General features: G+C 36.1%; 1 long non-coding RNA gene across 1 annotated transcript in view; it reads right to left on the reverse strand.

Moving 5' to 3' along the window:
* Positions 1-4,038, reverse strand: part of LOC137636894 (uncharacterized) — a 16,986-nt gene extending 12,948 nt beyond the window's left edge. The window contains exon 1 of the long non-coding RNA XR_011043271.1: positions 3,984-4,038. This is a non-coding gene — a long non-coding RNA (uncharacterized lncRNA). The remainder of the gene's footprint in view (positions 1-3,983) is intronic.
* Positions 4,039-14,051: the final 10,013 nt, after the last annotated feature.

The following is a 14,051-nucleotide window of genomic DNA, read 5'->3' on the forward strand; positions in this document are numbered from 1 at the left end:
GCTACAAGCCCAGGGGCTCCAACAGGGAAAATAGCACAGTGAGGAAAGGAAAAAAGTAAACTACAAGAAAGGTAATTAACAATTAAAATATTTTAAGAACAATAACAGCATTAAAATAAATATTTCATATATAAACTATAAAAAAATTAAAAAACAAGAGAAGATAAATAAGGTAGAATATTGTGCTAGAGTCTACCCTCAAGCAAGAGAACTCTACTCAATGACATTGAAAGACCATGGTACAGAGGTTATGGCAATGTCTAAGACCAGCGTTTTTTTTTTTTTGTTTTTTTTTTTAAGAGTTTGTATGAAAAAAATATATCAATGTTAATGTTATTAAAATATTTCATATCAATTGTTCATTGCTTCACTTGTAGTTTGTCCTTATCTCATTTCCTCACTGGGCTATTTTTCCTTGTAAGGACCCCTTGGGTTTATATCATCTTGCTTTTCCAACTGGGGTCGTAACTTAGCAAGTAATATTAATAATATGGTTCTATGAAGCATAAGTTATGTATCGGGTCATTCCTAAGCCAATCCTATGTGGTGGCCTCAAGCTTGTTAGTTCCTTTGGTCGCTGCAACCTCACCATCCTTGTGAGCTAAGGATAGTGGGTTTGAGGGAGCCTATAGGTCTACCTGCTGAGTCATCAGCAGCCATTGCGTGGCCTTCCTCTATCATACCTTGGGTGGATAGGGGGCTTGGGCGTTGATCATATGCATACATGATCAGTCTCTAGGGCATTGTCCTGCTTGCTAGAGCAATGTCCTTTAAACCTTTAAATGCCCAATTGAATCAACAGCTGCTAAAGACAGACTACAGTACGACATTGTTCCTTTGGGTCGTAGTGAGATGGTTTCCTTTAAAGGGATTAAGATGAAGCAAAGCTTTGGGCTTTTAGATTAACACTTATGGCAACACTGTTGGTGATTATAGACTTATGATTACACGACTTCAATTAGTAACACTCTGAAACCAAACCATTGTTCTCTAGTCTTGGGTAGTGCCATGGCCTCTGTACCATGGCCTTGCACTGTCTTGGATTAGAGTTCTCTTGCTTGAGGGTACACTCGGGCACACTCTTCTATCTTATTTCCCTTCTTGTTTTGTTAAAGATTTCATAGATCATATAGGAAATATTTATTCTAATACTGTTACTGATATTAAAATATTTTATTTTTAATTGTTAATTACTTTTATTGTGGTTTCCTTATTTCCTTTCCTCACAGGGCTATTTTCCCTGTTGGAATTAAAATGACAGTCTTTTACTCTACGTATATGACTAGATAAAGGGAAAGTCGTAGAAGCTACAGTATTTCCCCATTTAAGATAAATTTTCCAATTCCTATATATTAAATACTAAAGGAATTGACTGGACTATTAGTTTAAAGGTTTAAAGGCCACTCGTGAATAGCTGAGACAAGGGACAGTGACATTGCCCTATCGAGCAGGACAATGCCCTAGAGACTGACTATATATACCTATGATCAGCGCCCAAGCCAGACAATGGCTGCTGATGACCCAGCTGATAAGACCTATAGGCTCTCCCAAAGCCCCCATTCCTTAGCTCAGAAGGATAGTAAGGTTGCAGCAACCAAAGAAACTAACAAGTTTGAACGAGACTCAAACCACAGTCTGGCGTTTATCAGTCAGGGACATTACCAGACTTAGAATATTTGTCTATTTTAATACAATTAAAAGGTTCCATTAGTAAAATTTCCCTCAGATAAATAAAGAGAAAAGTTTGTTCGAAATTATATAATCAACTTTACTCTATGATTAAAATTGTGGGCAGAAAGCTGTTCACAAACAATCAAAACACAAACAGGAGGTAAAACATAACCTCCTTCAGCTTCGGTGTGGCAAGATATCCACAATTACGTAAATCAACATAAGAAATAGTTAATTATTTGAAAAGAAACTAAAATTATAAACGAAACTATAAAAAGTCACGTTAAGGTGTTTACGTGAGTTTCAAAGTAATGGTTGATAGCTCGTAGATCGACGGCCTTTTCACCCACGAAAAACATTAACTAATCACACACTAGATTTATAAAAGTGCATCCAGATGAACCATATTCTACAGATTAATCGTAAAATATAAGGAAACTGGAGAAAATATAGTGCGAATAAGCGCGAAGGAAGAAAATGAGTTATAGGAAAATTATCGATGAAGAGACCATTTTGATAACTGCCTTTCGCCGACGACAATTCAATAAATGATTAAAATTTTGAATTCATAAAATTGATCTAGATGAATCATATCATGAAGATGAATCGTGAAATGTATAGAAAAGGAAGAAAATATAGTAAAAGTTGGTACAATTAAGCGTGGAGATAGAAAATGAGATATGAGGAAAATTGTGTAATTGTCGGTGAAGAGACCATTTATGTTTCGGACGCCCTTGATATCACCCATGATAATTCCATTAACTTCAGATTTTGAATTTATAAATTAAATCCGGATGAATCAGATTCTATGAATGAATCATGAATCATATTGATAATTAAGAAAATATAGTACAGGTCAGTGTGGAGAAGCGATATGAGGGACTTATTAGCAGAGGCCATTCTCAAGTTTGACTCGGTTACCTGATTAGAGAGAGAGAGAGAGAGAGAGAGAGAGAGAGAGAGAGAGAGAGAGAGAGAGAGAGAGAGAGAACCAAATAAGTAACACAAAAATGAGATCGGCTGACATGCAGCCTAACTGTCGTTATTTCCTACAGTGAGCCACAGAAGACAGTGTGTATGTATCTCAACCTGTCTTACGTCTAACTTATCAATAATGACAAATTAACAAAAAGGGTTAGTGTTCAGTTACAGCCGAGTAAACTAAACAAATGAAATCTTGAACCATAGAACTGAACCAATCTCCCTCTAATTATATAATCTCCTAACAATTGTACCTAGAAGGGCACTCAGTAGAGCGCAGACCTTCGCCCACGAAAACTTATTTCTCGACCTTTTGCTCGACCTTGACCTTTGATCTTAACATGTATTAATTGGCGTTGATTTTCATACACTCAAATATGAACCAAGTTTGAAGTCTCTGTGACAACGATGTCCAAACTTATGGCTAGTTACGTGAATTGGACATTTTGCTTGACTGTGACCTTGATCTTTGACCTTGACCTTCCAAAATTTAATCATATTCGGCTTTTTACATAAGAGTTAATCCTTGCAAGTTTCATTACTCTACGATTAAAATTGTGGCCAGGAAGGTATTCACAAACAAACACACACAGAGTAAAACTTGACCTCCTTCCAAATTCGTTGGCGGTGGTAATTACGAACTCGACTGATGATCTGGGTAAAATTGGCATCAATATCCGAGTGTAAGAATTCAATTTCATTTTTCTTGCCTGCCAATATCAACAAAGTTTAATTCAGAATTATCTTGAATTGTTCAAATGTCATTCATTTCTTACATTAAACAGAACAATGTTTAATGTTTAAGTTGTATTTTTGGTCATTTTGATTTGATTATACATAAAACAAGTCGAACGTAGAGAAGGGATGGTAACCATACGACGTTGGAGAGAGAGAGAGAGAGAGAGAGAGAGAGAGAGAGAGAGAGAGAGAGAGAGAGAGAGAGAGAGAGAGAGAGCATGAACAATAATTCCTAATACCAAATATATGATATACTGTACATAAGAGAACCCTGATGAAAAGAAGTTCGCTATTTCTTCAATTTCTTAACAACTGACAACTTGATTTATACTGAGCCTAAAATACTAAGTCTACACAACACGGGTATTGTTGACATGACGTCATCAACCAGTCAGTATTAGCACCGACATTAAAGGAACCAAAACTCAATTAATATGATATATTAAGATTTACAAATATAGAATATTTAATATCTCAACATTAAATTGCTTTAAAAATCTTTTTGGTTATTGACTGAGTGTGTTATTCAAAAACAGACTCTGAGAAAAGATGCCATTATTGCTTAAGTACATTGCTTTGAAATATACTCTTACCTTTATATACCGTTGGATTATGAATCTAGATTATATTTCCTGTCGTTTGGACTCTCTCTAGCCATTCACCAGCGCTCTCTATGAAATGCAAACAGTCTGGAAAAATGGAAAAATATATATTAGGATGAAGTACGAAACTGATAACATGTAGAATTTTTTAATAATAACCCACTTAATATAAGAAGGGAGACTTGTGATAGATTTGGCAGTTGTAACTGAGTACACAAAATGATGATTCAAACTCACCGTTATTAAAGTGTATATATGAGAAATAAACCTTATGGATCCTAGATCATGCAGAAACTTTTTGTGTGGAGTGGGACCACATCAGCACATTAAATCAAGTAGGTTAAAGTATTTAAGTGGGAAGAGACTATTAATTTGTAAGTACACTTAACAACCCGAGTTTCTCCTGAATAAATATGGCTTCAGTACTCTTATTAAACAAATATACTGATACATGTACTTATGAAATTTTTGTACAATCAAATTCAAAAGTCTCCCGACATACATTGTCAGTGATCCCAACGCATTCTCTACTTAAGGTTGGTAATGGATTGGGACTTGGTGAATGTGACTGTACAACGGGCAATAATACCAAGTCAAGAAGCTTCTATACCACTTAATAACATAAATAAAAGACGGAAATCTGTGGAAGTCTGACTGTGAAGCAAATGGCAGGTGGTCCTATAGACGAGGACGATTTTTTTTCCATATAAAACTTGAACCAGAAATCATGTTATTTGCTTGGAAGGAAAAGTGGTGTGGCACAATTCAAGTTCATAAAATGAAGAAGAACTCGTAACGTATATAAAGAATAGGGATATCAACAAACAGTGTAATATTAACCCGAAGTGAAAGATATTGGCAAGTTTCAATACAGAATAAAATTGATAATCAATAGGTTCGCTTATTCTAGTTTATTGAAATAAAGGGTATGAAAAGACACTTCAAGACATTAATATTTTCCTCTGAGAGAGAGAGAGAGAGAGAGAGAGAGAGAGAGAGAGAGAGAGAGAGAGAGAGAGAGAGAGAGAGAGAATTTCCATTGACCTTCGGTTGTATGTACGACCTGTTAAGAACACAAGACTGGCGACACAGAACACTCATTTCATAATTAATTACTCTACAGATATCCGTAACTTACTTCAACACCACAAGACTAGATATTGACCTTATTCTACGAAACGAGAATGATGACAATGTTCATATTTCATTTTATTTGAATTACAAAAGTTTAAAATACTTTTTTTTCAGAGTAAACACTTGCAAAGCAAATGCGTAAAAATTTGGAGCCAATCATAAACCAAGATCTTGAAAAGCGACTGTAGCTTGCACCAGATGACTATGGTTCGTCTCAAGTCTTAAAGATTAAAGCAACATCAAAACTCCATCTTAACCAACAGATTTTTAACGAATACAAAAACATGGTTGACCTCAAGTTTAATATTTCATTTGACAAATGATCTTATAAAATAAGTCAGTGAACATACTCCCCACCCAGGTAACATACACAAATCTCACACTCGAATCCTATGGGGGATTTGCCATAAAATCCTGGCGATTTACCACAAAATCCTGGTGATTTACCACAAAATCATTAAGGATTTATCCCCGAATCCCGTGAGGGGATTAACCCCCAAAAACCTGTGGAAAGATTTGCATAAAATTCCTTGGGCATTTATCCCTAAATCCAGTAGGATTTAACCACAAATCCTGGTGGGATTTAACCATATTCTGGGAGAATTTAAATCCGAATCTTTAGGATTTAATCCCGAATCCTTGGGGGGATTTAACAACGATTCCTGGGAGATTTAGCCATGAATCCTCGGGGAATTTATCAACGAATTCTGGGGATTTAACTACGTATTCTGGGGGATTAACCCACGAATCCTATGAGGATTTAACAACATAACCTTAGGGAATTTAACTAGGAGTCCTTGAGGTTTTAACCACAAGTTCCGGGGATATGTCCAGGAATCCTATGGAGTTTTAACCATAAACCCTTGAAGATTTAACCACGAATTCTTCGGGGATTTAACCACGAATCAAAAAGGGATCTAAACAGGAATCCTGCGGTGATTTAATCACGAACGCTGGGGGAAATCAAACCACGAGTCCTAGGAAAATCTAACCCGGAATCTTGCCGGGGTTTAAGCAAGAATCCTAGGCCTTGGGAAACTTAACTGAAAATCCTTAGGGAATTTAACCATAAATTCTGGTGAACTTTACCATGAATCCTAAGGAATTAAACCACGAATTCTGGAGGGATTTAACCATGAATTTTGGAGGGATTTAAGCAGGAATTCTGGAGGGATTTAAGCACGAATTCTGGAGGGATTTAAGCACGAATTCTGGAGGGATTTAACCACGAATTCTGAAGGGATTTAACCACGGATTCTGGTGGGATTTAACCACGAATTCTGGATGGAATTAACCACTAATTCTGGAGGGAATTAACCACAAATTCTGAGAGGAATTTAACCTCGAAATCTGGAGAGATTTAACAGCGAATTCTTGAGGGATTTAACCATGAATCCTGGGGGATTTAACCATGAATCTTACGGAGATTTAACCACGAATCTTAAAGAGATTTAACCACGAATCCTTTGGGATTTAATTCCGACTCCTAGGGTAAGATTATTAACACGTTAAGAAAAATAATATTGCAAAAAACCCTTCTTTGACATCACGAAATTTAACAAGTTGAACTATCTCTTTACAAGACCAGACTCTCCATATACTGCTAAATTTTTCAAAGCTATTGTTTTCCTCTATTACTTTTACATAATTCAAAAACAAATCGACACATGGAAAATACGTTAGAGTTATGAAAAAGTGTAAAACTTTAAATAAAAAACTAGCCGTGTTTCCTCGCTAAACGACCTGGAACTGACATCATCAACTTACTTACTTTTACTTACTTTTACGGGTTTATTTCTCGCCCTCCATCAGACACTAAAGGTCTGTTCAGGCGGGCCTTGGTGTATGAAAAAAATAATTCCTTTCCAGTTAATATTTTGCTCTGTATCGTTATCAGTTATTTCGCTAGCATTTGTATTCAGGCTTAATAGTTTTCAGGTCACTATTATAACACTTTCTAAAAAGATAAGTCTTCAGGTTTTTCTTGAAGGCAGCCACATTTGTGCTATTCTTGACATCGAGTGGAAGGTCGTTAAAGAGTCTCGGTGCAGCATAACTGAACGTTCTTCCTCCTATTGCATGATTCACACTAATTTCGAATAGTCTATGTGGGTCATCTGCATGTCTAACTCTTACAGTGGCGCTGGTAGCTTCAGGGTAGGGGACCAAGCAATCACGAAGAAACAAGATAGGGCCCAGGACACTACCCTGTGGTACACCCTTCATAAGAATTCTCTCATTGGATCGGTTTCCAGAAACTTCTACAATAGTCTTCCTGTTCACTAAGTAACTTCGCAAAAATTTCAGTGCTTCCTGAGTCACTCCAATAGACTTTAAGTCGTCAAGTAAGTACTCGTGCACAACAGTGTCAAAAGCAGCACTAAGATCTAACATAATTAAAATTCCACACTTTCCCCCATCAAGAAGACCTATCATATCATTCATTATTGAGCACAAAGTAGTTTCTGTAGAATGATTAGCTCTGTAGGCCGATTGATTTTCCGGGAATACCTCTAACTCGTCAATATGCGCCCATAATTGCTCACTTATGACTTTTTCAATAAGGTTTGACATGTAGGATAAATTTGAAATGGGCCTATATGAATTTAGCTCGTTTACATCACCTTTCCCTTTGTAAATTGGTTTGATCAACGCAGTTTTTTCACAGCTAGGAAAACAGGATTGCGATATACTTAGGTTAATTATGTTCAGGTAAATATTACATACGACTTGTTTGTTTGGAGCTTCACTTATTGAACTGTTTGGGAAAGGGTCGTTTCCACAATATGTATTCTTCATCTCTCTCATAACCTTTAACAAGTCGCACATATTTATTTCCCTAAATTTTATTAACTTCTTTCCCTCCTTCACTGGCATAGCTGACTGTCCTTCCAAGTGATTTTGGGGGAAGCCTCTATAGATTTTATCAATTTTTTCACTAAAGAATATAGCAAAACTCTCTGCACAAACATTGTCAGGCAAGACATATTTTTTCTTTAATCCCATCAAATCATCAAGGTTTTTGTGAAAGTCCTTCATGTTATTAGTTTTTTTACATTCGCCGTTGTAGAATTTTCTTTTTGTTTTTTCTAACAGGATGTTATAATCATTTCTGGCCTTATTATATAGATTTCTGGCTTGTGAGGATTTGGCTCTTTTCCATCTACCTTCCATCTTACGTCTGTGTCTTTTTGCCTTTAATAGCTCACTATTATACCATCTAACATTTTCGCGTACAACTATTTGTTTGTTCTTTATGGGACACATGGTATCGTACATTTTTCCAAAATTGTCGTTGTATTTCTTGGTATAGCACCCAACACATTCTATGTCTACCATATGTTCACATTGTGTGTTCACACAAGACATTTGCGCTACACTAGCTTCAATAAAATTCTCAGCATCAAAATTTTCCCGTTCCCTATATGTGATCCATTTTTTCAATACTCTGGTGCAATTTATATTAACATTAAAGGTGATGAGTTTATGTGTTTTTGAGATCTCAAAGTCTGGTTCCACTTCAAGGTTTTTTATTAGGTCTGAGTCTTTTCCACATATGACCAAGTCGAGTGTATGACCACCTACTGACGTTGATACCAAAACACTGTTTATTAAATTAAACATCTCAAATACTTCCTTGAGTTCTTTAGCCTTATTATCATTTTCATCATCTACCCAACAGTTGAAGTCTCCACCAATTAATGTATTTTTAATATCGTCCACCACACCCACAAGAATACTAAATTCTTCAATGAATTTAGTCATATTACTCGCTGGTGGTCTATATAATGATATTATATTCAATACCTTATTGTTTCTTGTCAGTTTTAAACAGATATATTCAAACGTTTCAAATACTATTTCATTCATGATAGAAACCCTAGAGAAAGTTTTCAACACAAAGACACCCACTCCTCCTCCAGTTTTGTCCTTTCTTGGTATGTGGTAGAAATCATGAGTACACGGCGTCATCTCCTGAATCTTTGAGTTATCACTAATATTTCCCTGCAACCAAGTTTCCGTTAATAAGCATAAATCTAATTCCATTTCGTTAATAAGATTTCTAATCTTTAAGGTTTTATTTCCCACCGATTGAATATTTATCAGACCACACTTAACCAATGGGCTAGACTCCATGATCGGTTCTATTTTTTATCCTGGTAAGCTCCTCCTTGTATACTTTACAGTTATCGTCATATGTCTTATGATTCGTATCATTGTAATTCCTCATTGTGCAGTTATGACACTTTAATGTATTTACAGTACAATCCGTGGTTCGATGATCCTGGCTACACTTGGCACATACCTGAGTCTTGCTACAATTTTCAGCAGTATGACCAAATTCTTGGCATTTATAACACTGAAATACATTATAGGAATCATAGATTTTACAGCATCCTCCAAGCGTGGTATATACTCTATCATCTCTTTTACAGAAGACTTTCCTGATAGTTGGACTACACTTTATAATGACGTGTAATTTACCGCTTTGTCTTGATTTAAACTTCCTGATCAATTTAAAGTCTTCTTCATTTTCACACACATCATTCAACCATTCATTCTTCTCCATTATACTGGCAATTATATCATCTTCATTTTCATCAACATTGCAGACCTTGATCTTCGGTTTAAGTAGATCCTTTTTATCTACTTCTAACTTAATGTCATTCTTGACCTCTTCTGAGTAATTTTTAGCCTTTTCTAACCCAGTTTTAACCGCAAAATTAACTACCAAGTGGCCTTGTTTAGAGGTTTTGACCTGTTCGACAGTCGTGGTTATCTTCTTCATGATAGTTTTCTTGATATCTGAAGCCTTCTTATTTTCCTCCGTAGATTTTATAACCAAAGTGTTTCTTGATTTCAACTTACTTGCATATGTAGTCTTGGTCACATTCTCTTTTTCGTATTCCATAAGTTTCTCTTTCAGCTCGACAATTTCTTGACGCATATCCATGTATTGAGCAGTTATCATATCCATAAAACCAGACATCTGTTGTTGTACATTTACCTTCATCTCTTCTATGATAGTCAACATAGTCAACCAAACAGAAGTTCATGAAACCAATGTACAATTGATATATTTGTTCAAAATATATATACTAGATTAAAAACGGAGTTATTACTTAAAAGTGTCCATACATACATACATGTAGCAAAGGCACTTCCCCCAATTTTGGGGGGTAGCCGACAACAACAAGAGAGAAAACAAAAAAGGGGACCTCTACTCTCTACGTTCCTTCAGCCTAACCAGGGACTCAGCCGAGTTCAGCTGGTACTGCTAGGGTGCCACAGCCCAACCTCCCACATTTCCACCACAGATGAAGCTTCATACTGCTGAGTCCCCTACTGCTGCTACCTCCGCGGTCATCTAAGGCACCGGAGGAAGCAGCAGGGCCCACCGGAACTGCGTCACAATCGCTCGCCATTCATTCCTATTTCTAGCACGCTCTCTTGCCTCTCTCACATCTATCCTCCTATCACCCAGAGCTTTCTTCACACCATCCATCCACCCAAACCTAGGCCTTCCTCTTGTACTTCTCCCATCAACTCTTGCATTCATCACCTTCTTTAGCAGACAGCCATTTTCCATTCTCTCAACATGGCCAAACCACCTCAACACATTCATATCCACTCTAGCCGCTAACTCATTTCTTACACCCGTTCTCACCCTCACCACTTCTTTCCTAACCCTCTCTACTCGAGATACACCAGCCATACTCTTCAGACACTTCATCTCAAACACATTCAATTTCTGTCTCTCCATCACTTTCATTCCCCACAACTCCGATCCATACATCACAGTTGGTACAATCACTTTCTCATATAGAACTCTCTTTACATTCATGCCCAACTCGCTATTTTTTACTACTCCCTTAACTGCCCCCAACACTTTGCAACCTTCATTGACTCTCTGACGTACACCTGCTTCCACTCCACCATTTGCTGCAACAACAGACCCCAAGTACTTAAACTGATCCACCTCCTCAAGTAACTCTCCATTCAACATGACATTCAACCTTGCACCACCTTCCCTTCTCGTACATCTCATAACCTTACTCTTACCCACATTAACTCTCAACTTCCTTCTCTCACACACCCTTCCAAATTCTGTCACTAGTCGGTCAAGCTTCTCTTCTGTGTCTGCTACCAGTACAGTATCATCCGCAAACAACAACTGATTTACCTCCCATTCATGATCATTCTCGTCTACCAGTTTTAATCCTCGTCCAAGCACTCGAGCATTCACCTCTCTCACCACTCCATCAACATACAAGTTAAACAACCACGGCGACATCACACATCCCTGTCTCAGCCCCACTCTCACCGGAAACCAATCGCTCACTTCATTTCCTATTCTAACTCATGCTTTACTACCTTTGTAGAAACTTTTCACTGCTTGCAACAACCTTCCACCAACTCCATATAACCTCATCACATTCCACATTGCTTCCCTATCAACTCTATCATATGCTTTCTCCAGATCCATAAACGCAACATACACCTCCTTACCTTTTGCTAAATATTTCTCGCATATCTGCCTAACTGTAAAAATCTGATTCATACAACCCCTACCTCTTCTAAAACCACCCTGTACTTCCAAGATTGCATTCTCTGTTTTATCCTTAATCCTATTAATCAGTACTCTACCATACACTTTTCCAACTACACTCAACAAACTAATACCTCTTGAATTACAACACTCATTCACAGTTTTGAGTAATAAAAATTAGAAACCAACAGATTTGCATGATTTGGCAGTGAATGGAGTGTGTGTGGTGTCTTTTGTAAACAAACATGAAGGTTAACAATGTCTTTTCCGAATGAAAACAAGACGTTTTAGGAGAACAAATCGAGATTATTGTCAAAACAGCTAAACTATCCTCTGAAAACATTTAAAAAAAAAAAAACAGTCGTTTCTCAAAAGGAAATTAATGTGTTTACGATGGATATAAAATGGATATGAAATGGTAATAACAATACACAGATTTCAAGATTTTCAAATTATTATCCTAAAATTACAAATAGACCTAATGTTCAAAAATTAATCTAAATGAATGATTATATTAACAATTACAGCTATAGATCAATAACACGTAATTAATCAAACCATTTAGGATTTAATATATTCACACTTAATTACTTAACAGTAATATAAGCAAATTGTTTAATAATAACTTAATTACATCAATAGATTACACCCGTAAAATTGAATGCCATCAGTATTAATGGAAATTACATCAATATAGCTTAATTACATCTGGAATAATTATTTTAACTACATCGTTTATAAGTAACAAATTAATGATAAAGTATAAAATAACACATCAGTAATACACAAATCAAATACACAAATAATAGATCAGTTCGCTGTATTGATAAATTAAATAAATCAGTAATTTAAAAAATGACATCAGTAATATATAGGCCCTAGAAAAATTGTTAGAGCCGGGCCTACATGGCTTAGGACTATAAAGCGCGAAGGAAGGGTTCATGAATGAAGGAAGTATTGAATTAAAAGCTCAAGATAGAGACAACTGGCGAAATCTAACCGAGGCCCTTTGCATCAACAGGCGAAGGAGATGAAGATGATGAATATATAAATCAAATACACAAGAAATAGACCAGTTCGCTGTATTGATCAATTAACTAAGTCCGATTAATTATTAAAATTAGCATTAATCAGCACAGAGCGTAAAATGAATTAAAAAAGGCAAAACCAAAGTAATGAATAACTTCAACTCTAACCAACATTATTCGTGGATAAAAAAAAGTCTAAATTTCGTGGTCCACTTGGTCCAACCATCAACTCTCTCACCTGTCAGTCACACCTTAATGACAGATACTCAATCCCTCGACTACCCATAATATATATGAAGCTAATTAAATGTACATAATCGTGTTTATGACCTCATAAAATAGGTTACGATGTTTCAATGACTTGACACAGACATATAATCGAAGCAATCCTTTCTGAGTGGGGATACCTTAACGTGGTGGAAGGGTTTGTGTATCGCCATGAGCAGCAAAGCTGTACTAGTCAGGGGCACCTATACTAGGTTGGTTTGCTATGAACGAGCAGGCAAAAATCTCCTACTATCACCTATCAGCATTGGCCAGCATGATGATGAAAACTGGCCAAACCCCAGACAAGAATAAAGGCATGTCTGAGGCCTTTGTCCTGCACTGGACTAGATAAGGCTACATTATATATATATATATATATATATATATATATATATATATATATATATATATATATATATATATATATATATATATATACACACAAGTAAATGCAGCCGTTTCTAGTCCCCAGCCGGACAAAGGCTTCAGACATGTTTTTAATTATTTCTAGGGTTTGGAAAATTTTCATATTTTTTATATTTTAATCAAACCACCGTCTTCTTAATAACAAATAAAAAGGCTATTTTTTCTATAAATTTGATAACAGCGATGTATAATACTACCAATTAATGTATGAATAAATTCAAAATCAATTTCTAAATCTACCACTCAACAGACCTTTGATCTTCACTCCTTCAAGTCTCGTAGGGAAATGCTCTGAAAACCATAGGAATTTCCCTCAGCCAATCACAGGGCTTCAACAGAAGCCCTTTGTAAGAAAGCCTCTCATTGGCTTAAACTTTCGTTTTTTGGCTAAGATACTTAGAAGCTTTTTTCCTATTGGCTGGAGTCTTCCAGTCAATTTTGAAATCAGATGATATTTTTAAAGCGAAATTATATCATGGCTAGTGACATATTCAGTAATATATTTGACAAATTAATGATAATTTATGTAAATTAACAAGCCAAATTTGAAATTGGATAAAAGCAAAATTTAAAATCATAATAAACCGTAGAATTGAAGAACTGAAGACCTCCTTGGCAAACAAGCAAACAAGGTGGTTTGGTTCTTCCAAAGAC

The sequence above is a fragment of the Palaemon carinicauda genome, unplaced genomic scaffold (assembly GCF_036898095.1).
Source record: "Palaemon carinicauda isolate YSFRI2023 unplaced genomic scaffold, ASM3689809v2 scaffold430, whole genome shotgun sequence".
Taxonomy (NCBI): Eukaryota; Metazoa; Arthropoda; class Malacostraca; order Decapoda; family Palaemonidae; genus Palaemon; species Palaemon carinicauda.